This window comes from Camelus bactrianus, chromosome 32 (assembly GCF_048773025.1).
Source record: "Camelus bactrianus isolate YW-2024 breed Bactrian camel chromosome 32, ASM4877302v1, whole genome shotgun sequence".
In the NCBI taxonomy this organism is placed as follows: Eukaryota; Metazoa; Chordata; class Mammalia; order Artiodactyla; family Camelidae; genus Camelus; species Camelus bactrianus.
Genome location: NC_133570.1, coordinates 21,631,725 through 21,659,129, shown reverse-complemented (window position 1 = coordinate 21,659,129; position 27,405 = coordinate 21,631,725). Strand labels below are relative to the sequence as shown.

General features: G+C 52.7%; 2 protein-coding genes, 1 long non-coding RNA gene and 1 gene segment (V, D, J or C); 1 reads left to right on the top strand and 3 right to left on the bottom strand.

The window, feature by feature from the left end:
* LOC105066045 (immunoglobulin lambda-1 light chain-like) overlaps positions 1-27,405 on the bottom strand; it is a 179,289-nt gene that overhangs the window by 25,561 nt on the left and 126,323 nt on the right.
* The window catches only part of LOC141575802 (immunoglobulin lambda-1 light chain-like), a 147,934-nt gene that overhangs the window by 46,123 nt on the left and 74,406 nt on the right, over positions 1-27,405 (bottom strand). The gene's annotated exons all lie outside the window — the stretch shown is intronic.
* The window catches only part of LOC105069357 (immunoglobulin lambda-1 light chain-like), a 103,434-nt gene that overhangs the window by 49,347 nt on the left and 26,682 nt on the right, over positions 1-27,405 (bottom strand). The gene's annotated exons all lie outside the window — the stretch shown is intronic.
* LOC141575791 (uncharacterized) lies at positions 22,263-23,946 on the top strand. The gene is made up of 2 exons (XR_012503617.1): positions 22,263-22,748; positions 23,294-23,946. It is a non-coding gene; the product is annotated as an uncharacterized LOC141575791 (long non-coding RNA).

The window sequence follows — 27,405 nt, the reverse complement described above, 5'->3', positions numbered from 1 at the left end:
GAGCCATCCTTGGCTGTCCCTGCCATCTGATAGAGTCAAGATGTCGTTGACTAATAATCACAATAATTGTTTTGTATTCTGTGGGTCCAAAGTGACGACAGGGTCCACAAGTGCTGGAGTAAGTTAGAGATTCAATCTTTTCTCATCTGGAGATCGAAGGAGAGCTGGGGTTGTCCACCCCTCGCCCCACCTGACCTCCTCAGCAGAATGGTCCCCGTGTCTCTCTGTCCCCTATCTTTGTGGTTCTCTTAGGAAAAGGCCTGGGGACATTTATTGGTGTTTCTAGGAAAGGGGAGACCTCTCCCTGAAGGGGCTTAGGAGACAGCAGCTATGTGCCTTTACCTGGGCTAGGGAAATCACACAATAACCTTCCCAAATCCAGGCCCTTGCTGCCCCCTGGTGGACTCAGATGGCGCCCACCGAGGCCAGGAAGGCAGCTGCGGGGGGATGACCCCCCAGCTCTGCTCTTCTGCCTTCCCCTTTATTCCCCTCCCAGCTCAGGCCCAGATCCCTCCAATCCCCTCCCGCTCACATCACTTTATCCACCAGCTACTTTATTTTTATTCCAAAGAGAATTGATATTTTATTAACTTTGGTTTTAATAGAAGAGTAACCATAGAGTTTTTTTTTTTTTTTAATTAAAGTACAGTCAGTTACAATGTGTCAGTTTCTGGTGTACAGCACAATGTCCCAGTCATGCATATATGTAAACACATTCCTTTTTATATTCTTCTCATTAAAGGTTACTATTACAAGATATTGAACATAGTTTGCTGTGCTATACAGAAGAAACTTTTCAAAATCTCTAGTTTTCTATACAGCGGCTAACATTTAATCCTTAACTCCCAAATTTATCCCTTCCCACCCCCTTTCCCTGGCAAACTGTAAGATTGTTTACTACGTGCTTGGGGACCAGAAGGGGGGTCCAAAACCTCTTTCTCTGCACCCCCTTTTAAATACCAACTCAGCCCTTGTTTCTCATTTCCAAGAAATTCATGACACTTTACAATTAAAAAAAGTTTCACTGTTGACGTGGACTCCCACCCAATCCCTCCCTGTGCAGAGCCTCTGTGCTTCTGGTTAGTGTCCTGCCCTCATCCACCCTCAGTCAATGGGCATCAGCCAGTGATGACCGTGGTGAGGAGGAGGAGCTGAGCCCATACACCTGCCCAGGAGTCTCTGGACCATGAGTCAATTGGCCACTGGCTTTATTCTCCAATCCAGTCTGATGACAGGACAACACATAGCAATTGGAATCAGTGCCACTTCCTTCCCTGCTCCTAAGTTAATCCTAGACTCAGTCTCTCTGCCCTAATTCTCTGGGCTCTGTTTTGACCCCAACATATCGAGGAGGGAAAGGACCTCACCATTGGTCCTGAGGTGGTTCCTGGGATAAGAGCCACCCTTGGGATGTCCCTATATGGTCCTGTTGTTAACTTTGGTGCATGTGTGGGATACCCCACCTTGCCATGAGGAACAAGGGTGAGGACAGAGTCCTAATTGTCACTTCTCAGGCACCAAAGCAGGGCCTGGCACCTCTCCCTCCCTCCCAGCCCATTTTTAATCTTTATGTTAGCATAGATGCTCACACATCCCTCTGTCCCCATCTTCCACAAGGGCTCACAGCTTAGACCTGAGGCCGAAGCCTGGGGCTGCTGAGGGTCTTTGAGAAAAGACTTGTAAGAGGAGAATAAGCCTGAGACCCTCCATCACTAGTTATCACCTTAGGAGGGGCTCACGGTGCAGCAGCTTTTGAGACTTCACACAGGGCAGGGGGTGTGTGTTGTGTCTGTCTAGTTACTTATATGTTTGCATATAAACATACAGGTACATAAGCTTATACAGAGGAAGAGAGAAAATGAGAGTTAAGGAGATAATGTAAACGTGACAAAATGTTCACAATTGGCCAAGTTGGCAAATAGTTTATGAAGCAGTTCTTTGTATTACCATTAAAAATTCATTTTTGTTTGAAATTTTTCCAGAATAAAACAATCAGCAGTAACAAATGAGGTCCTGAGTTCAGGGAGAAGACCCGAGGGAGCTCAGAGCAGGTTTTGGTCTCAATTCCCCATGAACTTGGACCACTGTGCGCAGTGCTACTAGTTGTATATGAGGCACAGAAATAATCAGCCTCGTCCTCAGACTGGAGCCCAGAGATGGTCAGGGAGGCCGTGTTGCCAGACTTGGAGCCAGAGAAGCGATCAGGAATCCCCGAGGCTCGACTGGTGTCTTCATAGATCAGGAGTTTGGGGGCCGTTCCTGGGAGCTGTTGGTACCAGGAGACATAGTTATATCTCCCAACGTCGTTGCTGGTTGCAGCGCAGGAGATGGTGACCGTCTGTCCTGGAGTCCTGGACACCGAGGGAGGCTGAGTCAGGGCAGACTGGGCCCAGGACCCTGAAAAGAACAAAAACACACTCGAGCCATTTCAGCACTGGGCCCCATGTCACTCTGAGGACAGACACACAAAAGATCAGCCAGATGTCCCCGTGTTCCTTCCCGGGAGCCACATCTGTGCCCTGAGTGAGGAGGGTGACAAGGAGCAGAGCCCAGGCTATGGTGGAGATGTCCCAGAGTGCTGCCTTCTGATCCTCCATCCCTGGGCCTGGTCCCCCAGATATCTCTTATCCCCTCCCCCTGCTGCAGAGGAGAGCGGGGCTTCCATGCAAATCTGCTCCTCTCCCTGCTTCCCCACCCCCTGACCTGGACTTGATTCTAGACACTTCTCTACCCCTGGACAGCAGCCTTTACTAGTGAATTAACTCTTTCATCACATGTGGAGTCAGGACAGACTGAGTCCATGACAGCGTGTGTGAAATTGATGCAGTCCAAGGATTTCCCATCTTTGCTGGCTGGGTCATCGTGGTTCCTGGGTGAGGAATCCCAGGACGTGCTACTGGGGAAAGGAGAGGACAGGGTTCCAGGCAGCTGCAAGGCCCCATTGCCCTATTTCCCAGGAATCAAAGGCAGAGCTGGGGACCAGCATCACCTCAATTCCTTCTTACCTACTGTTAGGAGAGTTTTCATGCCCCTCAATCCTCTGTCTCTGTGATGTTTTCCCAGTGCAGCCTGAACCTGAGCCCTGGGCCATTTATTAGTAGTTATGAAGAATTGTTGGGGCACAAACGCTGTGGGGCGTAAGAGGGGTACCGTGGGGGGCAGCTCTTGAAACTCATACAGGACAGTACAAGCAGCAAGTACTGTCCCTAAGTCCATGCCATTGCTGCCCCCTGGTGGCCTCAGGTGGTGCCAACCGAGCACCAGGGAGGGAGCTAAGACAGGGTTGGAAATCACTAGGTGACGCCCTCCCCTCGTCTCCCTTCACCATCAGTTCAGTACCAGGCCCCCTGAACTGCTAGATTCCCCTCTATGCTCATTTCTCTTTGCCCATGAACTCCCTCTGGGATGGGGTGTGTCACCTGCCACACCAGGTGGCCCAGACGCTCACCCCAGGACTACCTAGCCCGTCCCGCCACATCCCTGGCACCAGGTTATGCCTGTGAGGCAGCTATTTATACCAAGTGAATTTTGGGAGCACAGGAGAAGTTACTCCGTGGTTAATGGTGGGAAACTTGGCATCTGGGTTTAGGGAGAAAGGAAGATCTTTGGGGGAAGTGATCACTTTGAGTCATCACTATTGCTTGAGTCTGTTTCAAACAATTTTATGCTTCTTATTGTAGACATCGGTTTAGATAATCATGTCTGTTATTTGAGAGAACGATTAAGCAGGAATAGCTGAGAAATTCATCAGGAAGGGGATATGGGCCAGCAATGTCTTCTCGTGGGAAAGCCATGGAGGAGCCCCAGGAATCTTCCACGTGTCCAGGAACTTTTTCCAGGAAGCAAACCTCTAATATTCACGAGGTGCCACCCTGTCCCCTGTCCCACGTGCAGGTAGCACTGGGAGCAAACCCAGGGCTCCCACCTCAGGAGTCCACTTTCTCATGTAAAACTCTTCTAGATACATGTGCCCACACAATAGGACACGAGCCATAAATCAGGAACCACAAATGCCGCCAATGGGGTGGGAAAAGGACCACTTGCAAAAACTACTGTTAATAGCCAAGAAAAACAAAGCAAAGAAATCTAAAATACACAAGAAAACAATTCTCAACTGCTTCTCTGAGGGCAAATTAAAGTTGATGTTTCCCTGCAGAAACACATCTATTCTTTTAAAAAAGGTAAAATATCCAACACAAATGCACAGGAAAAGTCAGACCTCCAGGAGTCATCACCATCTCTTTCCCTTCCTTCATGCCCCACTTCCAATCAGACAGCCAGTCTGAGAACTCTATCCTGAAGCCCCCAGTCACTATCCACTCTGCTTGGTCCAAGCCCCACCACGTGCCCGGACAAGAACCATGGGACCCACGGGCTCTGCTGGCTTCCTTCCCCCCCCCATAAAGTTCATTCAGACAAAACCACCTTCATGTCTTTAAAACACGAATGATTTCATGTAAAAATTATGAAAAAATAGCCTCAAACAAATTCTCTTTTCATTTAGAAAAATATCCAATCTCTTTACGTTGGCTTCCAGTCCTTATGTGATCTGTCTGCTGCCCACCTTCCCACTCTCCTCCTGCCCCCTGATCCCAGTGATGAGCCCCCAGCTGGGTTTCTCTCTATTCCTTCAAATGGCCATATTCCCTCAGCCTCAGTGCCTTTGCACAGGCTTCCCCTCTGCTTAAAACTCTTTTAACTCCATACTTCACATTCCTGAATCTTCCTGAAGACACACAAATGTACTCCAACAGCCCACTCAATAATATTGTTTGTTAAGTGACTCAGGGAGAGAGCTCAGTTGGGGAAGCTGATCCCCTGTGTTTGCCCAAAGAGTCTCCAGGCCACATTCTTGTTGCCAAGTGTCACAGGCCAGGTCTCCCTGAAAACTGATGCTGAGATGGGCAGGAGGCACCGCTGGCATCACCTCCAGTGCAGGGGATGGGAGGGAGCAGGTCAGGGAATGAGGCCCTGTGGTGTGACATTCTTGCTCTCCAAGGGGGTTCACCAGGTGAGAGGGGCATGCAGGAGATTGAAGAATCCTTCCCAGGCCTGGGGAGGATAAAGGGAGAAAGCGTAGGGGTCAGCAGGGACAACCTGCAGACCGCAGTGCAGATCCGACTCCTGAGACGGGAGAAAGGACAGGAAGGAGAACTGGACAGTGGACGTCTCAGAACCCGGAGCAGCAGTGAGACAATCCCAGCCTGCCCCATGGCAGCTTCTGGAGGGTGGTGGCCGCTGGAGCTGGGACAGCTCTGCAGGGTGCATCCATGTGGCAGTGACACATCCTTGCCTGTATATTGTTGTGCCCACGAATCTCGGCACTCAGGCTGCCGTGGGAAGGGCCGTGACCTGGTGGGAGCAGATCCATCCTGGGCGCTCAGTTTGGGGAGGGTGCTGGCAGGGCAGGGCTGCCTGCACATCCCGTGGCAGGGGTGATATGCCCTTCGTGGGATGCAGGCCACAAATCACAGCATCCTCTCCATCAGCCCTTCAGCACATGTAAATGTTCACTTCTCTTAGTCAATAAAGTCTGGAAAGGAGCCGTCCTGCGGAGTGGGGAACATAATCTTATCACCAGCAAATCATCAGAGGACGGATAACAGCAATAAAGTGCCTGTGAGATAATAAGGAGGTCTGAAACCCACCAGATGGAGGTGTCTGCTGGATTTGGGGCCAGTGGCTTGGGGTCCACATGGGCGAAGTCCCAGGGAAAATACTAGAAGGTGCCAGGTGCTTCTTGTGAGCAGTAAACAGAGCATTTCTCCTTTGAGATCTCCTGTTACAGGGCGATTTTCAGGCACTTCAAAATACAGGAAGCGCCATCCTATTTGATTTGTTCTAGAATGAATGCCCACACAATCAGATATAAAACAGATATCAGAAGCTCACTTGTTGGGTGTGGGGTTATAGCTCAGTGGTGGAGCCCATGCTTAGCACGCACCACGTCCTGGGTTCAATCCCCAGTACCTGCGTTACATAAATAAGTAAACCTAATTATCCCCACTCCCCGACCAAGGAGAAGAAAGAGAAAGAGAGAGAGAAGAAAAAAAAGGGAAAAAACCCCCAGCAACGCGATCATCCAAATAGGGACTAGCAATCTTCAAGCCCATACGCTTTCCATTTCAAGTCCATCCTCTGTCCTGTTTTCTTCAGAGATTTAGTTACAACTTGTCACTTTAAAACAATAGCCTTCTTGTTTGAGTTCTGGTTCTTTTTTTTCTGTTTCCAGGCTAAAATTTCTGAGCATGTATCTCCTTGAGTGTGGCATCTGCAGGCTCTCAAGGACAAATGTTTGTTGAATGAATGTGGGGGAGAGGCTGGAGGGAAAGGCTGTCTCCACTTCCAAGGTGAGAAAAGTCAGATTTTTATCAGCCCTATTCCAGGTGGCAATCCGATGTCGGAGAGATCAACACAAGGCCCTCATGTGTATGTACCTATGCATTCATTCATTCATTTGTTCACATGTGTAACAGGACACCTTATAGTCCTTCGTTCACAGGCATGGGGATATCTAGGGTAAGGGCAGGGCAGATCCACACACTCAGCCACCGTGACCTTCTTGTGGCCCGTGGTTAAACATGTGGGGTCACTCGGAAGATAAGGACTCCATGCCAGACTCCACTTCGGAAAAGTCTCACAGTCCAAGGACAGAAATTACCTCCTGAGCCTGTGTGAGGGCGACCCAAATTTGGCCCCTTAAGTCAGTGTGAGTGACAGACACGGGCTCCGCTGGCTCTCAAACCCCCAGGAAAAGGGTCCCCACCCATCTGGCTCTCGCTGTATCTCCAGAAGCCTGACTTTCTCCCGTAAAGGTGTTGCAGAAAATAATGTTACCGCTCAGTGTTACAGCTCAGTTGTGACAGCAACCTGGATCCGGGCAAGAGACCAAGCAGCACTCAGAGAGTTGGAGAACTCAGGTTTATTACACCAGCGGGCCCAGAGGAGTTCACACTCCAAGCTCTGGACCCTGTCTGTAGGTTTACACAGGCTTTTATAGGCTGCCGGTTTACACTTTGCAGCATCCTATGCAAATAAGGTGTAACAAATTTGACTAATTAGGAACAGGCTTTGTAAAAATGGACCAATCAAGGGGGAAAGAAATAATCAGGAGTGAGGGAAATGGACCAATCAGGAGGGAGAGAAATAACCAATCAGGAGTGAGGGAAATGGACCAATCAGGAGTGAGCTCCACTTTCCTAGATGTTAGCTGTTTCAGAGGCAAAAAGAGATAAAGCCACTGGCCCAGGGAACCAGATGGTGCGGGCGGGAGAGTAGTGGCGCCGACTGGGGGTCCTGCCAGTCTTTTTTATGAGGCTTCCCACCTCAGAGGGACTGGGAGAACAGTGGCACCAAAATCTGCCAGAGGCCATTCAAGGTCCTGGAATCCAGGTCCCGGGTGCCACTGGTGGCCAGGACACAGGATCCCGAGGGTTGAGGGGCACCGCTGGCTCGAGTGAGGGCTGGTTCTAGGTGCTGGGTGCCTCCCACCTGGATAAGCATCTTTGGAAGCTTATAGAAGGTCCCGCCCACATTGTCCCTTGTTTCAAGGCCCTGTCCTGACTTTGTCTGAAGGGGTCCCTGAGTGGAATGTACAGAAGTATGAGCTCAGGACCAGCGCAAGCTGAGGCCATCGGAGGGAGCGTGGAGAACAGATGGATGTGAGCAGACCAAATGTAAGAATTTGTGGCTTCTGAACAAGGTGGAAAACCAACACGTCGGGGGAGGTGGGTGTAGAGAGAGAGGAAAGCAGGGTCTGGAGGGAGGATTCTAATCCAACCCCAGCTGGGGTCTCCTCTCCCCCAGGAGGCACAGGGTGAGTAAAGTCCAGAGAGTAGAGGGCGTTGCACTGGCCAAGGGGAGTGACATCTCATCTACACGAGGGTGGTGGGGGTGGAGCGAGAACCCTCGCTCAGGGGGGCCGATACTGGCCCTGGCACTCTTGTCCCATGGACTGAAAATTGTTTGCCTGAAGCACAGGCCTAGAGGTGGGGGGTGGGGAGGGATTTGGAGGTGGGAACTTCTAGGCTGCCCCGCCTCACCCTTTGGGGCCAAGAGGCCCCTCATCCCACTCCATCATGCACTCCCATCCTCCATTCCATCCCCCATCGCCATGGCGTCCCTCCAGTCAGCTCCACCCCCACCGTCATTCCATCTCTATCCCTCACACGCGCGTTAACCATCTCCCCACTCCATCCCCATCCCATGCATCCTCCATTCAGCCAGACCAGCTACCCCACCTCCATTCCATCCCAATCCCCTAACTCTACCTGTACACCCCATCCCCCACCCCGAGCAGTCCCGTGGGCGTGTCTACAGCCACCACCCCTCCCCATCTCCCGATGCTCTTGCAGCCTATTTAAATGAACCCCTTCTAGCCTCCCTGGGTGACCCCACTCGCGATCCCAGAATCTCGTGAGACTTTTCCGAGGAGGAAACAGAAAACGGGATTTGTCGGACCACGTGGCTTCCTGGTGGGGAGCTGCTGACTCAGCAGTTCTCTCTCTGCAGAGTCTGAAAAGGGACAGCGTGACGGACGAGGCCCGGCCACACAAAACGTTAATTCCAGCCCTGAAAGCTCCGCCTTCCCGCAGGGTGATCTTGAGCTAGTCCCGGGGGAACACCTCAGGCCCCTGCCTGTTTTCTACCGGAAAACGAGTTATCACCTTAGTCTGGCCTGAAGGCCAGACGGAGTAGGGCGCCTGTCTTGGGCCAGCTTGGGTCACTTGCTTTGTGGAGGGGGCCGCAGTGATGGTCTGTAGACCTAAAGGTTCACCGAACCCAGTTTGCGTTATCTCTGGAGCTTGTCAGTCGGCCTGTGTTCGCTGGAAATCAGGTGGCCGCTCTAAGAACCTGTCCCCTCTGGAGGTGCCAGGGCATGGGGGTCAGAAGTGTGCAGACCGTGTGCCAGCAGGTGGCCATGGGATGCGGCAGAGAGAGACCTGAGCTGGCTCGGACCTGCCCAACATCTCCTGGCCTCATTTTAGGGCCTCTGAGTGTTCCTGCCCCACAATTTCCCACAGTCCAGCCAGGTGGTTTCCTCCCAGTGCCTTCCTGACTCCTGGTGCTCCATGTGGGGACGGCCTGCACACAGTTCATTTCCACCTGTTTCATGAAGCCTTCTTTGATTTCTCAGATCAGTGTCTTTCTGACTTTCCATCCATCATCCCCCCATCATCCAACATCCATCCCTCCATCACCCATCCATCATCAATCCATGATCTATAATCCATCCATCATACATCCATTATCTATCATCCATCCATCATCCATCCATCATCACTTGATCCATCCATCATCCATCCTCCCATCATCTCTCATCCATCTATCTATCCATCATTTACCCATCATCTTTCCATCTGTCCAAGCATGGCTCCCAAGCATCCATCTGCCAGGCACTGTTTCACGTGCTGGGACACAGTGTGAGGAGCCCCCTCCCTCTGACCCCCATCTCTCCCTGAAACTTCTCAGGTCAAAGCTTCCAAAGTCTCCAACCCAGTCAAGTCTGAGGTCCCTCCCCAGTCCCCTGTGCTCTCTCACTTTCTCTGTCTCTGACCTACACTGTGCTCTCTGACAACTGCTCAGGTGTACTGCATCCCTATTTCCACCCCTGGCTTCTCTTGTGGGTTCTAGATTTATGCACATTCTGCCTCCTGAATGCATCGGTGCTTGAATGCCCTACAGACACTGCAAACTCAACATTCCTCACTCCTCACATTTCCCCGGGAGGCTTGTTCCCTCTCCTTGTCCTCACTTCAGTAGGTCTCTTCCCAATCTGGAGGCCTGGAGCCATCCCCAAATGTTTCACCCTCACTGAATCACCCTCTGTCCGAGCTGTCCAACCGTAACACAAAAATATCACTAAAATACTTAGAAAAAGGAAAAGAAAGAAACACCCCAGTCATACTCTAAAGTTTATGATGACAAGAATGTTAGGCTTTGCCAAGTCTGATTTTCTCTCCCAACGTAGTTTTCTAAGCTGGCAGGTAACCTGAGACCAGCCCTTTTCACCTCAGCAGCAGGATGATTTGGTCATGGCTGTATTTAAGATGAGCATGTAAGTTTTTGACAAAAATGTACTAGAACAGCAGTATAAATGCCACCCTTGTTCCTGATTTAAAGAAAGCAAACATCCAGCCTTGCATTAGTTGATAATCTAAGGAAACGTCCTCATTGTGGTGAAGGATGTCTCCCAAAACTTACAGCAAAATTCCCACTTAAAGGTAGAACCGCTTTAAAAGTCAGGGTTCCCACTCTGACTTTTCACTAGTCAAGATAGTCCACAGATTTCAACCGATGGAATGAGATGAGGGGGGATGAATGTTAGGAATAATGAGATCAAATTGTTCTTTGAAGTTGCTGGGTTAGTCTACTTAAAAATAATAATCCCAAGACACTCAGCTGGAGGAGTATTGGAAATAATACAATCGTTAATGAAAACGACAGTACGAGTACGATAGGGAAATGTCAGGTTTCCTCCAACACAGGCGGCTACCATCCAGGATAGGAAACTGGCGAAACATTTACGACTTCATTGAAAATTCTATTAAAACCCCTAGGAATAAACTTAACACAAAACAAGCAAGACTCACATGGGTAAAACATAACGCACCTTGACTAACAGACACAATAGACAAAGATATCAGTTCACGTAAAGGAGCCCACCTAATCCATGAAATTACAAACACAGCACCAAAGGGATATTTTTTAAAAAGTAGTGAACCGATTCTAAAGTCCAACAGAGAGAATAATGACAGACAAGAAACGCGGATATTTTGACTGAGTCATAATGACAGGGTCGTTCTCTGCCAGGTACTGAAACACACGGTCAAGCGAAAATTATTAAAACAGGGTGAAACAGACATGGGAACTGATCATTAGATCAGTAGAACCAAAGGGAGGATGTGATACATCAATGATTTAAAATTTTGATAAAAATTGTGTTCATATTCAGTAAATACAGGACGATTGGCTCTCCATGTGGAAAATACATAAGGTTATATTCCTGCGTACGCTGAAGTAAACTCCAGGCAGAGAGAAAACACACAGCAGAGCAATGAAAGCACCTGAATGAAATAGAAAAGAAAATCGAAATAAAGATGCCTTTCCTCTGTTTGCCACGGATCACAGAAACAGCCAAACTGGCGTGTGAAAATTCAAACGGCTTTATGGTGAAGGACCTCACAAACAAAAGGCATAAAAAAGACCTGGGAAAAATATTTACACCACACCTAGCAGGTGTGGGCACAGATGGATCCTGGCCATCGGGCTGTCCCCGCAGGCCACCCTGACCGTCCCTCTCTGGCCAAGGCTTTGTGCTGGCAGCCCCATCCCTGGCTGGTCACCATCTAAGCACAGAGGGAATAGTCTTCATTGGCCCCCCTTTTCCGTCCCTGTCCTCATACCCTGCGGTCTGTCCCTCTGTCTGCCCATCAGATACTCTGGTGGACTTTCTTCCATTTCTTAGCAGCAGAGACCCCTAAAGTGTGAAAATGCTGGGACCCTCATCGGGGTGGGTTTGTTCCTGCAGCTTTCCTGCCTCCTTCTCTCCAGTGTAAGGGGGCAGGACATTCCCCATGAGAGGGACCTGCAGGGGCATGTTTGGGACAAAGTCACTGCAAACCCTTGGAGAGAACAGCCCTTTCCTGGAGTGGGGGATGGATGGGATGGCCCTGTGTCCCCTGAGAGTGGAGCCAGAGTCAGGTGACAGAGGTCCCTGCCGGACTGAACCTCAGGATCCTTTCTACTCCTGCTCCCCTACACCAGCACCCATCCTTCCCTGGGAGACCAGCCACCCCTCCCCTCCTGCCCTCGTGGCCTCATCCAGGCCACAGGCAGCTCCTGGACTCTCCCTGTCAGCCCTCTGTCAGTGGGGTCCCCGCTGAGGTTCAGGATCCAGCCCTAAAATCCCACCCCACCCCGATCACTTCAGGGACAAGGATCAGGGTAACTAGTCAACAGAGCCGCCCCCCTTGGACTCAGTGGACCGAGTGTGTATGAAAGGTGCTGGCTATTCAATGGCTTAGTTGAGTGGACAGATTCTGGGGTCGAATGCTGGATAATCCGCTGACCACTTAAGGAAATGTTGAGGTAATTAACCTGGTAAGATGTGTCCCTCTGCTTGTTCTTCCATTCAGAACCTCTGTCCCCTATTCATATCCTGTTCAGCCAACCCCAGGACACACTGGTCCAGCCAGGCCATGTTTCACCCCTGATCCACTGTGTGCGGAGCTGCCTGGAGGGTGGGGGGAGGGCAGCCTGGGAGCTCAGATGTGGGGGAACTGGTCCAGACCTGTCACTGCTTTGTCCACAGGCCTCCTGGGGCTGGAGGAGAGGGTGACAGAGATGGAGGGGTTTTGTGCCCACTTTCCCATCTGCCTGTGCCACTGTGAGCATTACCACTGCTATCTGCTGAGTGACAGTAATAGTCGGCCTCGTCCTCAGCCTGGGCTCCGCTGATGGTCAGGGTGGCTGTGTCCCCAGAACTGGAGCCAGAGAACCGCTCAGGGATCCCTGAGGGCCGGTTGCTATCTCTGTAGATGACCATCACAGGGGCCTGGCCTGGCTTCTGCTGGTACCAGAAAGCATAACTGCTTCCGAAGTTACCTCCTTGACAGGTGATCCTGGCCGTCTGTCCCAAGGACACGGACACCGTGGAGGGCTGAGTCAGTGCAGAAGAGGCCACATAACCTGCAGGAGAGGAGAGGAGAGTGAGGGTGGGGACCAGGGTCTCATTCCCTAGGACCAAGCACCCCGCAGCTTCCCCTTGCTGAGCTGATGTTGAAGGCCTGGCTGATCCCTGGGTACCCTGGGGTCAGAAGCCTGGGGGCAGGACCTGTGCAGAGAGAGAGGAGGGGGAGCAGCAGGGGGGTCCAGGCCATGATGGAGGTGCCCTGAGCTCTGCTTCTGAGACCCCGCAGCAGGGCAGGGCTCGTCAAAGTCCCTCTTATTCCCTCAGAGCTTTGGGGCAGGAAGGTTTGTGTTTATGCAAATTTACCCCCTTCCTGGGGCTTGTGACCAATCCTTCAGCCAGGGCAACTCACTCAGCCTCCTCCCAGTCTTCTCATGTTCCTAAATGAGACCTGGCTTCCCGGGGCCGTGATCACAATGCCCTTCCTGTGTCTCACCACGTGACCGCTGTCCCAACCATCCCGGCCTGTGAACTCTGCTGGGCTGGCTCAATGGGGCTGTCAGCCTGGAAGGATCCTGGTGGGAGGGGAGGCATGCCCTGTGCCCTGTCCCCTCAGTGTCCTGGGGGGCACTGTGCATTTGAACCTCCAACATGGTCCCTGTGCTGTCAGGGGATGAGGTGGTCAGTCCCAACTTCCTGCCAGGCCTGACCCTCAGGCCCCAGTGTACCCCCAGTGCTGATTCCCCTGAGGCTCCACCTGGGCGGCCCCAGCCTCAGTTCTGATGCGCCTGCTGCCTCTGCTGCCCCCTGCTGGAGGAGGGGAGCCAGACCAGGAACTCCTTTCCTGCAGGTCACCCTGAATACCTGTCACCTAAGAGGGTGTGAAGCAGGGATTCCAGACCTGCCTCTGGGCCATCTGTGACCCCAGCCCTGTCCAGCTCAGCACAGAGATGTCACCTACGGGGTGCAGGCGTGGTTCCCATAACCTTGTCTCTGGGTTGAAATTCCTTTCGTGATTCTTTGCTTTTGTTACTAGAGTGGAGGGTGCGAGATGAACTGCAGCTTGTCTGGAAAGTATCAGTGTCCATATCAACGTGTGTAACTCCCTGGGGACCCAGGGCTCCTTGTGGCAACGAACCAGGACGGATACTATGCCCAACCCAGGAGGGCAGTTGTGTGATGCTGTTTCTGGTACTTGAGTTCATTTGTGCCTCATGGCATCATTATCACCATCCTCATCACTGTCCTCTTCCTCATCACAATCACCATCACCATCCTCGTCACCATCACCATCCTCATCTCTCCTCCTGTGGTTTCCATGTCATCTCCCCCCTCTCACGGCTCTTGGGGAGTGAATGTCTAGCTCAGCATCATCTGCCTTTTTGAGGACACAGGGTGTCTCCTGCTTATTCCACTGGGAATCCATCTGGAAATCATACCAATGGCTGAAGCCCTTTCTAGGATTCCTGCAGAAGGACAGGGAACTCCAGGACCTCATGACTCACTGGGATCCTTGCCAATTTTCTGTTTGGTTTTAATGCATTCTGGGTGCCTTTTTATAATTTAACTTGGAACAAAGGCTTAACAGCTGGTAATGCCAAGACCCAAAGAGAGGAAGTCCCCAGATTAATAGAGAAAAGTGAGGTGAGCCCAGGATGGAGGCCAGGGGTCAGACCATGGTCCTCTGGGGCAGTACCTGACCAGGACGCAGGAGCCGTGAGGGCCAGGCTGGGTTGCATGCCTGGGTCCCCGGGGCTCACTGCTGTCCCCACCACATCCTGGCTTGGGGAGTTCAGCGGGGCTGTGTCCCAGGTTAGAGATGAGCATCTGTTGGGGTGGGAGGCTGATTTGGCCACGCAGAGGTCTGGCCTGGATCCTGCTGGCTCTGCTGGGCAGGACTGCTTGGTCATCACTGTCCTAGGTGAGTGGGAGTGACGGGTGTCTCATGGCCATTGTTACGGGGACAGATGAGCCTTCAGGGGTTTATAGGGCCTACATGTTTACCAACTGCACATTGAGACCGGCTTTTTAAAAATTAACCTTTCTGTCATCTTTATTAGAGTTCTGACTTCTTAACAGGACTGTAGTTACTGTCTAGGGTTTTTTTGAAGCAATTGTGAAGGGCCCCACGCGCACTTCTTACAATCCGTAGAAATTGTCTGGCTGCGCACAGCGAGCACACTCCTCTCTGTGGACCTTTTGCAGAAGCTCTACTGCCTCGAGTTACAAGGATTCAGAGCTGATGAAGCTGGACTGGAGAGAATTGCTGACCACGTGTGAGGGGGGAGCCTGAGGGTCTCATTCGCTAACACAGGTAATTAGCTGCCACAGACGTTCTGGGTTTCTGGGGAGATGTGGTGGTGCTGAACTGGACACATGAGTGTTGGTTCTGAAATATGTAGAATATGGAGAGAGAGAGAGACTGTATGGGGCACCAGTGACCCCCCATGTTTTGTCCAGGGAGAGGGTGAATGGTGATCCCTGCCCCGTTCTTTCTGTTTGTTGGTGAAAGGACTTCAAAATCATTTCCTGTACTTTATTTTCAGACTCAGCAATTAAAAAAAAACTATAGTAAAATACCCATCCATGCAATGTATCACTAACCACCGTGATGGTTAAATTCGTGCGTCCACTTGGCTGGACAAGCAGGTCCCAGTGGTACTCATTTCATGGGGCGTTGGGGGTGTTTTAGGAGAGCATTAGCCTTCGGACCCTAGGGCTCAGAGAAGCAGGTGGCCCTCCCCATATGGGTGGGCTCCATCCCATCCCTGGGGTCCTGGCAAGAGCAAAGGGCGGAGGGGGCAGAACATCTCCTCCTGGGGGTCCCTGGGACGTCGCCCTCCTGCCCTGGACGAGAGGCATGTCAGCCTCCCTGGATCTCAGGCCTTGGGGAGGAATCACACACAGGCCCTCGGGGGTTCCCCCTTTGACGGTGCCTCTTAGGACTTCTCAGCCTCCAGAACCTTGTCAACCAATTCCTCCTAATCCATCTCTGTACCCAATTGGCTGTGTGTCTTGGAGAAGCCTGGATAATATGATCTATATCTCCCTACACAGAACGTCTGTACCCATCAGACAGTAGTTTTGGGGGCTCTGGTCCTGGGGTCCAACAGGAGGACTGTGTGTCCAGGAGAAGTTCTGCAGGAGGAGCCCAGGGCGGGTCTGCCCTGTCTGTGTAATTTGTGCTACATCTCAGGGGAGGAGGGCCCTGGGGTCAGGGGCTGGGGCTCAGTCCTCTCCGGGCCTCAGGCAGCCCCCAGGAAGTGGGGACTCTTCATGCAGGAAAGCACAGGACCTCGTCGCAGGCCTAATCCAGCAGGTTCCTCCCAGAGGAGAAGGATTCCCCCAGAACCCCGCCATGTCACATAGCCCCCCTCTCCCGCAGACGTGTGATCACATCTGGGGCCACAGTCACACATCATGATCCTAAACCTTTCCTTTCCTCCCAATCCTGACTGCAGCCTTTGAAGCCCAGAACAGCTACCTTCTCCCTTTTTATCAGTATAAACCTCGGCCCTGGAGGAGCGGGGCCAGGACCCGAGAGGATGCCTGGGCTGCAGCCTGACCTCCCACTGCTCAAAGGGGACTGGGGTGAGCACCAGTCCAGGCAGGGAAGTTTGTGTCCCACTTCCCCATCTGCCTGTGTCACTGTGAGCATTAGCACTACTGCTGTCCCACACCTGACAGTAGTAGTCGGCCTCGTCCTCGGCCTGGGCCCCGCTGATGGTCAGGGTGGCCGTGTTCCCGGAGTTAGAGCCTGAGAACCGCTCAGGGATCCCTGAGGGCCGACTGTTATCATCATAGATGACCAGCACAGGGGCCTGGCCCGGCTTCTGCTGGTACCAGTGAACACTTTTACTTCCAATGTTGTCCCCGCCACAGGTGATCTTGGCCGTCTGTCTCAGTGCCACTGACACTGAGGGTGACTGAGTCAGTTCGTAGGAGGCCACAGAGCCTGCAGGAGAGAAAGGATACCTGGGCTGAAGATGAAGGAGCTTTTCCCAGGAGACCCCAGCAGCTGACCTGCATTGAGCCCCAGGGATTCCCTGGGCCCACACAGGCCCCTCCCATCAGTCTCACCCCCAGTGACCCCATGGGCTTGAGTGGTGGAATGGTGCCCCTGAACAAATGAGAAACCTGCCCCCTTCCTCTGGCAGGTGCAGCCCCTCAGGGCCCACACAGCACTGAGCACAGTGTGGGATGTCATCCCCTCCAGCCCCTCATCCTGCAGCAGGACCACCAGCCACCTGCCCCCACTGGCAGCTCCCTTCTGAGCTCAGTCAGAGCCAGGCTTGTCCCCAGCCCTGGGCGGGTGTGGATGTGATCCTGGGGTCAGCACCTGTCCAGTGAGCCAGGAGGCTGAGGAGGAGGGGCAACCAGGCCATGGTGGAGATGCCCCGATTCTGCTCCCCGAGGGCGAGGCTGGGCAGGTTTCCCCCCAGGCCTCTCTTATCCCCTTGCTGGAGAGAGAGCTACTGGGTGTGCAAAGCAGCCAGCATCCAGGGGGCGGCCTGAGGGGCTCTGTGATTTCAGAGAAGGGCTCAGTCCCCAGGGACCCAGAGAGGGAGTGGCAGGCCCTGAGACTGCGCCCTCAGCCCAGGGGCTCCTCCTCTGCCTGCTGGTCCCAGAGTCTGGGGACATGTCCAACCCACACTGTGCATTGATGTCACTCCTGGCCGGCATGGCCACTGAGAGGCCAGAGATGAATCTGTTCTTTTTCAACCTATCTGTAGGTGACACTCTGATGCTGTCAGGTGCACGGTCCTACCCCTGATCACAGCTCCTGGGCTCCAGAGAGGGAGTAAAATTCGTTCTTTGACAAAGTACGTGGAGTGTTCCAGAGCCGTCATGGTCTGTGTGTGCCCTTGGCTGTGAGCTGCTGGGGCAGGCTGCATGCCGTCCTCAGTGTCCCCATTTTGCATCCGGGGCAGGAACTGACCGGGAGCTGAAAGAACTGTTTGCTCTGTAGGAGAGTGAGCGGGGGCTCAGGGCTTAACAGCTCTGCCAGCGAATGTTTATCACAATCAACATGCCTTCATGTGGAAAATAATTGTCATAAACATAATTATGATTTAAGTCCAGAAGAGTTTGTTGAGTGACTGCTGTGTGTCAGGTCCAGGGAATCGGGAAGTGGGGAAATACTGGTCCCCTCCCTCTTCTCTGTGAGGGGTGAGTGGAGGGACAGGTTGGGGATGGTGGGGGAGCAGGAGCAGCTGTGTCTGGGGGACCGGGGCTCCGAGCGCAGGGGAGGAGGGGATGTGAGATCACAGGGAGGACGGATGTTTGTGGACAGTGATGGCTTTTCAGCAGGGTGTACGTGGACTGGAGGTGGGTTTTGGGTCAGGAAAGAGGCACCACCTGCGAGAGCAGGATTGGGACATTCGGAGACAGAAAATGTGTATTTGATAGTGAAGGTGACACTGTAGAAGGACACCTGTCTTCGAGTGTGAGGTCGTGGTTACATACTCTCCTGCATGTGGATCCCCTGATGCACAGGACACGCCCACTCCAGGTGAATTTGCCATGTGACTCTGCTGCCCCCTAGTGGGTGTTCCGCATATTGCTGGAGGCTCAGGGCGTCCTCTGTCCTGGTGCAGATTCAGAACCACTGCTCAGGTGTGACTCCCAGAGCAGGGATGGCGGGCCCCAGGGCATGATGTGCGCGTCTCTGCTTGGCCACTGCCTGCCTCAGACCAGGCACGAGGGGCTCCAACTCACTATGAAAATATGAGCAGGCTCATTTGCAGGGGGAGATGGCTGGATCCCAGAACCATCATTGCACAGATCTCTGGGGTCACGGGATGTTTATGCGTGTGGTTCTGGGCTTGGTCCTGGGGGACACAGGAGTTACGGACTGACTCTTGGTGGTTCTGGCTGTTGGTCCAAAGCCAAACAAGCGCAGAAGTGGCTACTGTGCCAGAGTCGGAGGCAGGAGGACACCCACCCAGCCAACGTTCCTTCAGAAGCACTTTGTTCTGGCTGATAATCGTTCCTGAAAATCAGTGTGGACAAGACACTGCCCTGGCCGTCAAGTTTCCTTCTAGACGGTGGGGCAGCCTAGTGGACGCTCCTGGTTCTGGGACAGAGCAGAGAGTCCCCCCAACCTTCTACCCGTGTCTCATGATCTCTGTTCACCTGAAAGCCAGACGATGGCTATTCTCAGGTCTCTCTCTTCCAGGACTGCCCTTACCCCAGTGCTGGCCCCTGGTACCAAGACTGTGTGCGACGGGATCCTTGGTTTGGCAGGAGACAAGTACTTCTGTTTTGCCACCAATGTGGAGGTGGGTGTGGTCCACAAAGTCCCACGGGCCCAACGGAGTATTGGATCATGTGACAGAGCGTTGGTGTTGGCCGATGATCCTGGTGTCCCTGGAACTGAAAGACAGGGGCAGCCTAGTGGTTGTCATTCATCTGTGTCAACAGAGAGCTCATCTGAGAAAGACTGTTGCAGCTACTGAGCCCTAGTGGAAACTGTATTGTTACTGTGAGTCCCTAATTCCCCTGGGACCAGAGCCACCTACGGGGACCAGGCAAGGCCTGAGCAGCCCGGTGATGGGTGGGCATGTGCAGTAGCTCTCTGTCCTGACGTAGAGGAGGTTGATACGAGGTCGGGCCCACGCCCAGGTACTGAAGCCCCGGGGAGCTGCCTGAGGAGGTGGCCCAAACACCCCTGAGCCCAAGTCCTGCTGCAATGTCTGTTCTCCAGCAACCCCCACCTCTGCCTCGTGGGGAGATGCCTATGACCAGTGTCGCAGAGGAAAACCCTTGGGGCTGGTTTGGAGAGGTTTCTGGATGATATGAAGACACCCCTGAGAGTTAGCCATCTTGGTCCTTCCGCCCCTATCGGGGACATCCCTGAAGGGCAGCAGTGGAGGAGAATTCTCCTGGATTGATGAGTGACCACTGGAGCAGGGTACCTGGTCCATTAGCCTGAACACAGAGGTGGCTGGAGGGGGCTGTGTGCTAATTTATGGGCTGAGACTCAGACTTTCACTGGACCGTCAGAGACGTGGCAGGAATACATGGAAAAGACACAAGTATGAACCCCCACAGAGGGACCTGGAGATTCATTTATTTGTGTCCCATGAAAATGCTTAGCACCGTGTGTCCTGAAAAGGAAGTGGTGTTAATAACCAGGTGGACAGGAGGTCCTGCTCTGTGGATAGCAGTCTGCCTCCCTCTCCAACCATCGCCGGGTGGTCGCTATGACCCGGTGACCCCATGGGAAGGGGAGGATCAGCCACAGGCTAGTCAGGATGGCTCCAGTGTCTACAGCCAACCTGCCCACAGCCATTTCCGTCACCAGCCTGCCAACAGCACAGACCAGCACGGCTCCCGTGGGACACCCTTCCCTCGGGAATCTGCCAGGGACCCGGTGCTCAGTGGATGACATCAGACCTTTTCCAGCATGGAGGGGGGAGCTCTGCTCTTACTGACAGATCTTTCATGCAGACTGGGAGTTGCCTTCTTTGTCTGCAATGCTTCTGGCCAAACTGTTATCCTCAGACTCATAGAATTCTGTTTCCTCATGGGGCTTCTGACCGTGAACTCATTCCACATCAAAAGAGGGGCTGCTGTGGGCCCAGGCTCACGGGCTTCACCGGTCCTACCACTTTCCCCAACATCCCGAGGCTGCTGCCTTAGTGATGGACCAACAGCCGATGGAAGAGCCAGTCACTTTGCCAGGCAAGTGCCAACACTTGTGGGGGATGGTAAAGCCGTCCAGGTGCGAGATATGCTCTAAATCTGTGCACAATGTACGATGCCTCTCCCATCGCCAGGATTCACGGGGCCGGGATTCAAGGTGAGAGGGTAGGAAGGGCTCCACCCATATCATCCCTGGGACCTGCTCAACACATTTGCTCCCTGTCCCCTGACCTCCTACTTGCTGGTCTGGGCTCTTAGTTCTTAAGGGGAAATGCTTCCATCCAGAGACATGACCATAAACCCATTTCACTGAGAGCTCAGACTCCCTTGTGATGTAGGGTCCTCCTGCATCGCTGGATGTCCCTGTCTGACTCCACCCAGGCCCTCCTCCCCCCACACATAACTTAGGCACAAAAACACCATGACAGCAACATCCTGCCAGCCAGAAATCCACCACTGATCCACCGCGTGTAGAGCAGCCTGGAGGGTGGAGGGGAGGGCAGCCTGGGAGCTCAGATCTGGGGGAACTGGGCCAGAACTGTCACTGCTTTGGCCACAGGCCTCCAGGGACTAGAGGAGAGGGTGACAGAGATGCAGGGTGTTTTATGTCCTACTTCCCCATCTGCCTGTGTCACTGTGAGCATTATAATCACTGCTGTCTGCTGAGAGACAGTAATAGTCGGCCTCGTCCTCGGCCTGGGTCCTGCTGATGGTCAGGGTGGCTGTGCCCCCCGATCTGGAGCCAGAGAACCGCTCAGGGATCCCTGAGGGCCGGTTGCTATCTTTGTAGATGACCAGCACAGGGGCCAGGCCTGGCTTCTGCTGGTACCAGTGAGCATAATAGCTTCGTAAGCTGCCTCCTTGGCAGGTGATCTTGGCCGTCTGTCCTAAGGACATGGACGCCGTGGAGGGCTGAGTCAGTGCAGAAGGGGCCACATAACCTGCAGGAGAGGAGAGGAAAGTTAGGGTGGGGACCAGGGTCTCATTCCCTTGGACCACGCACCCCGCAGCATCCCCTGTGCTGAGCTGATGTTCAGGGCCAGGCTGAGCCCTGATTACACCGAGGGCAGAGCCCTATGGGCAGCACCTGTGCAGAGAGAGAGGAGGGGCAGCAGGAGGGGGGTCCAGGCCATGGTGGAGGCGCCCTGAGCTCTGCCTCTGAGTCCACAACTGGGGGTGGTGTCTTGGGGACTCTCTTATCTTCAGAGGGGTCATCCTCATGCAAATCTACTTCCTGGCCCTGTGACCTTGGTGACCGGCTCCCTCCTGAGCAGAGAGCAGCTGGGCTCAATGGAGGATTTCAGTGGGGGCCCCACTCCCAGGCCAGGGCCCAGGTCCCAGAAGAGACTCTGGTGCTGAGTGAGGAAGTGCTGCCCCCTGCTCCCAGCAAGCGCACTGCCACCTCAGTCTGCGCCTGGGCTTCCCCTCTGGGCCTGGGGGAATTGCTGAGGCATGACAGTGTGGGCTGGGCAGTGCTTATAGTGGGTGCTGTGGGGACAGCAGTCACCACGCTGCTGTGAGAGGCCAGAGTCCCATCATCAGACCCAGTGAAATTGCTCATGTACCTCAGAGGAAGTCTTTTCAAATACATCAATTAATTTTAGAAGAAAGACTGGCAAACCATTTGGCTCTAGGATTAAGCAAATATTGGGGATGCCATATACGTGATTCAAAAAGAAGTATCAAAACTTTGAACGCCAATAGTATCAATATCTTTTGCTTGCAAACTATGTAATGGGGATGAAAAAAACCCAAATAACAGGTAGAAAGAAAATATTTGCAAATCATATAACCTATGAATGATGAATTCAGGGTGTATCTAAACAGGCTGAACTCTAAAGAGTAAAAAGAAAAAAGAAATGACAAGAAGAACTTACTTAGAGGATGGCCAGTGGGCTAGAACAAATATTTTGTGGAAGAGCGCAGATGGGCGGCAATGAGCACGTGAACAGCCCTCCCTTATCAGCCAGGAGGGGAATGCAGATGAAACCACAGTGAGGCAGCACTTCTCGCCTATCATAGGGGCTATATAATAAAAATCCAGACAGCCCCACATGTTGGCAAAGATGTGGAGAAGCTGGGTGGCACATGTGTGACTAAGAGAAGTGGGATCTGGTGGAGAATGTCTGCAAAAGAGTTGGCAGCTTCTTAAAGAGTTAAACTTGAGGTCACCAAAGACCCCAGCCATGCACACCTGAGCATATATTTCAGAGAAGTGAGAACATAAGGTCACAGGGGAAGTAGACACAATCGTCCAGAGTTCCCAAGTGCGGAACAGCCCCAGCTGAGAGCAGTGCCGACGTCCTTCAGTGGGTGACTGACTGCGTCCTAGACGTCTGGACCGGAACCATGGACCAGTACTCTGCCATGAAAAGGACCGGATGCCGAGTACACAGGGCAATTTGGGTGCATCTACAGGGGATTATGCAGAGTGAGCAACGCTAATCCCAGGGCGACGTGCTATGTGATTGTATGTTTTTCCTTCTATCCATCATTTCTAATGGTTTTCTTTTCCCTCTGTGGTTTCATCCATTTCCTATGGTTCTATGTCAAGTATCTGCAGAAATTTTGGAAATGGAGACCAATGAATGATGTCAGGGGTTACGGAGGGTCCCGGTGCAGAAGGGAGACCCTCGATCATCATAAGGAGCCCCCTTCAGCCTGCCCGTGGGGGAGGGCAAGGGGCTGTGTCCTGGGTTAGAGCCAGAGGGTCTGTGGGCTGGGAGGCCGCTCTGGCCGTGCAGGGCCATTTCCACGGGTCTTGCTGTAAAATTCAATCTGCCCGTGTCTGCCTTTTAATTGTGGGATTTTCCCCACTTGCCTTTGTCGGGATTCATAATACATTTCTGTGAAAATGTCTCATCTTGCTTCTTCTTTACTTTTTGTCCCATGTCTTCCTCATTGCTGCTTTGCTTTATCTCTATTTTTCATTAACTGAATATTTTTTAAAATTTAATGTTGTCTTCTTTACGGTTGATTGTCTGAAACTGTTATTTAAATTGGTTTTATTTGAAGGTTGGCTGCGGGGTCCACAGTACAGGCCGACCTTGCCCGGACAGCACACCGCTTCTCACGGTGACACAGATGGGAAATGCAAACTGTGTCAGTTGAAAAGATTCACAGCTGGGCCAGGCCCCCAGAAATACAGACATGGTCCTACAGCGCCACCTGCTTCTCGCTCACCTCCTTTCTCCAAAGAGACTTCAGGCCTGAAAAACTCAGGTTTGGGCCTCCGACTCCCTGGATCCTTTCTTGAAAACCTCTAAGTGAAATATCTCAAGTTTATGCTCTACCGGATCTTAGAAGTCCTCGAGTCAAGCCAGTAGCTCGCTATCAAATACTGTCCATGTGTTCTGGCACATTCTGATATAAAGGGAAAGCGTGTGGTCATTTGGAAACTCCCTTTTTGATTCACCCCCAGATCTGGTCATTTATGTGGACCTGGGACTCCTTGTTCTGGGCTGGATGTCTGTTTAGTATGTTTTATCCCAATCCTTGGGATAGTGACCGAGGGAAGACAGAGTGGGGAGTGTGACCCTCCTCCACGGGGCTGGGGTGGGTATTTCAGACGTTTTGATGTGATTAGCTTGTGGCCCTCACATTGTAACATGTGTCAGCCAGCTGCAGGGATTTAGGCAGCTGAGGCATCAATAAATCTCTGGACATTATTTGCCTCAGGGTATTTGAAACCTGAATGGAGCCCAGGGACTCCCTGAGAAGTGCTGGTGAGTTCCAGTCACATGATAAGTAGATGAGAGAGGAAGGAAAACAAAGCTACTTGCTTAATATGTGTATATACACACAGACACACACATAGACACACACACACACAGACACACAGACACATACACACAGACAGACATACACACACACTCATGACAAAGTAAATAGGGGACACTCCTGACATCTGCAGCCCTCACATCCGTGGCCGGTCCCACAGGCACAGCTGGGATCCACAGCCCCCTCCTTCTGCTGCTCAGGCTCTGTTTCCTTTGCCTTCCACAAGCGTCTCAGCTCATCATGGTTCTTGACCTTGGGGTGGGGGGTGGTGACTCATGGTTTCATTCCCGAAGGTTCTGGGCTATTAGAAGACCTGTTTGGACTGCCTGGTTGACCTTGGTTTGTGGTGGCCACTCAATGCTGAGTCCTTGCCTAATTTCTGGCCCGGTCGCCATTGACACCTGTTCATGAGGCCGTGGGATGAAGACAGAGGGGGCTGGGAAAGATGCTGCCTGGGACCTGCAGAGTGAGTCATCCTGGCCCTTTATTACAAAAGTCCCTCCTCCACTCAGGTCACCCGTTCGAGGCTGCTCACACTGGACACAAATATCTTCACTTTTTTTGTTTTGCCCACTGGGAGCGTTCTATCCACGTATCTTTCCCCAATTAAATTTTTTGACCAAATTTCCTATCATGTTTCTTCCAAGTTCCTGATCATCCAGCCAAACCAATTAATAGATGTATAATCGCATGCTTGGCCATTTCTCCTTCCAAAAAGTGCAACCAGGTGCGCTGCCGGAAGTGCTGCCCACGGAGGGTGTCCTCTCACCGTGTCCCTGGAGGACGCCCCGAGCGGGGCTGCGGTGACGCGGCTGCTCACTTGTGCTGCGCTCTTTGACAGGGGAACCTGGTCCTAGAGTTCTGTGGTTCAGATGGCACCCAGTTCATGGCGGGCAGCTCAGGCCACACGGTAATTATACTCTGGAACTGGAGAAATGACCACAGGATGGATTCAGGGACCTACTCGAGCCACCTTGAGACAGACCTGAGATAAAACACCATTCACTGTTCAGCTGATCTCCAGAAACCCCGACTCGTTGGAGGGCCACGGTGAGGTTTGGTGTTCCCAAAACCAATGTCAGTTCATAACCGGGGTCCAGTAGTCCTTGAAAAGTCTGATTATTTCCTTTTCCCCAAAGCACAGTTACCCCGATAAAGGCTATTGGTGCCTTGGGGAAGCCCGGGAGAAAGATCAACAGTATGAATTCTCAGTGATGCACCGGAGCTCCCCCTCCAGGGGACGGAGCCTCCCTTTCCTTCATGGGGGTCTGGGTCTGTAAACTGGCTCCAGCCTGGGAATCCACTGACTGAGGGGCTGTGACCCTCTTTTTGTGATCTGAGTTAAACTTTTGCTCACTGGACCTATACGTGTTTTTCTTATAAGCCCAAGTAAGTGTTTAGCCCGCTTCCTGCCTATTTCACCCCTAGGAATACCCCGATCACCAAGCCAGGGTCACTGATCTGTGCCCGGCAGACTGTTCTGATGGCCGCTGGGACTCTGCTGGCTTTGATTGTAACCTTGCCTTTGGGAGGGGATGGCCCCCATGCAGAGGGCTGGAGAACCATGAAAGGCAGTGATTTAATTCAGTTTGAGTCCAGAGTCCTGTGACTCGGGGGCCAGTGATGTAAGTCCAGGTCTGAGTTCAACAGCTGACGACCCAGCAGTGCCAGTGTCCCAGGTCAGGAGAAGACGACTTTTCTGATGACATGTAGGGGGCACACGCCCCTAACCCCACCTTTTTGTTCTATTCAGACCCTCCACTCAGGGACCCTGCCCACCGCCACTGGCACCAGTAATCTTCTTGACTAAGAAATGGATTCCAGTGCTAATCTCCTCTGGAAACAGACTCAAAGACACATCAAGAAATGGTGTTTTTGCAGCAACATGAGCATCTCTTACCTTAGGCAGGTAGACATGGACCACTAACCATCACACTGCTGATGAAGACCTGAAAAGAGTGGCCCGTTTGAGACCCAAGACTCCTGGGAAGATGAAGCACTTACCCTCCCAAGGGAATGATGCAAGGTGCATGTTTCCTGTCACCTTCACTGTGGGAGGAGAGAGGTGCCCAGACATGTCATTGCAGAGCTGCATAAGTCCGCTGCTCAGGGCGTGGAAGCATCTTTTGAGCAAGGAGAGAGCCTGTGAGCTCAGGGCAGGTTTTGGTCTCACTTCCCCATGAATATGGACCACTGTGCACATTGTAGCTGCTTCCATATGAGGCACAGTAATAATCAGCCTCGTCCGCAGACTGGAGCCCAGAGATGGTCAGGGAGGCCGTGTTGCCAGACTTGGAGCCAGAGAAGTGATCAGAGATCCCTGAAGCTCGTTTATTGACCTGATAAATCAGGAGTTTTGGGGCCGTTCCTGGGAGCTGTTGATGCCAGGAGACATAATTTCCAGACCCAACATCACTGCTGGTTCCAGGAGATGGTGACTGTCTTTCCCAGAGTCCTGGACACCGAGAGAGGCTGAATCAGGGCAGACTGGGCCCAGGACCCTGAAAAGAGCAAAAGCACACTCAGGTCAGTTCAGGCCTGGTCGCCAAGTCACCCTGAGGACAGACACACAAAGGATCAGCCAGATGTCCCCGTGTCCCTTCCCTGGAGCGTCACCTGTGCCCTGAGTGAGGAGGGTGACAAGGAGCAGAGCCCAGGCCGTGGTGGAGATGCCCCAGAGTGCTGCCTTCTGAGCCCCCAACCCTGGTCCTTGTCCCCGAGGCCTCTCTTATCCCCTTCCCCAGCTGCAGAGGAGGGCGGGGCCTCAATGCAAAAATTGCTTCTGCCCCTGCTCCCCCCCCAACCTGACCATTGACCATTACAGGTCCCCAGAAATCGAGCCACCCTTTGTTTCCCTGTCACCCTGTACTAGAGTGAAGGTATCATTGGCTAATAATCCCCCCAAATTATTTTCTTTTCTGTGTGTCAAAAGTGAGGACAGGGGCCAGAAGGGCTGGAATTAGTTAGAGATTCAATCTCTTCTCGTCCTGACATCAAAGGAGAGCAGGGTGTGTGCACCCCTCGCCCCATGTTGCCTCATCAGCAAGATGGTCCCCTTGTCCCTCTGTCCCCTGTCTCTGTGCTGCTCTGAGCGGGAGTCCCCAGGGACACTTATTGGTGTTTCTAGTGAAGGGCTCATGAAGCAGAACTGATGGGGACCCTGGAACCCAAACTCTCACTGAGGGGCTTCAGGAGGCATAAGCTCTGGGACTTCACCCTAGGCAGGTGAACCACAGGAGAACCTTCCCCAAACTTAGGGATTCCCTGCCCCCTGGTGGCCTCAGATGGGGCATACGGTGGCCAGAGAGGCAGCTGAGGGCACTTGACAATTCAACTCTGATCCCCCA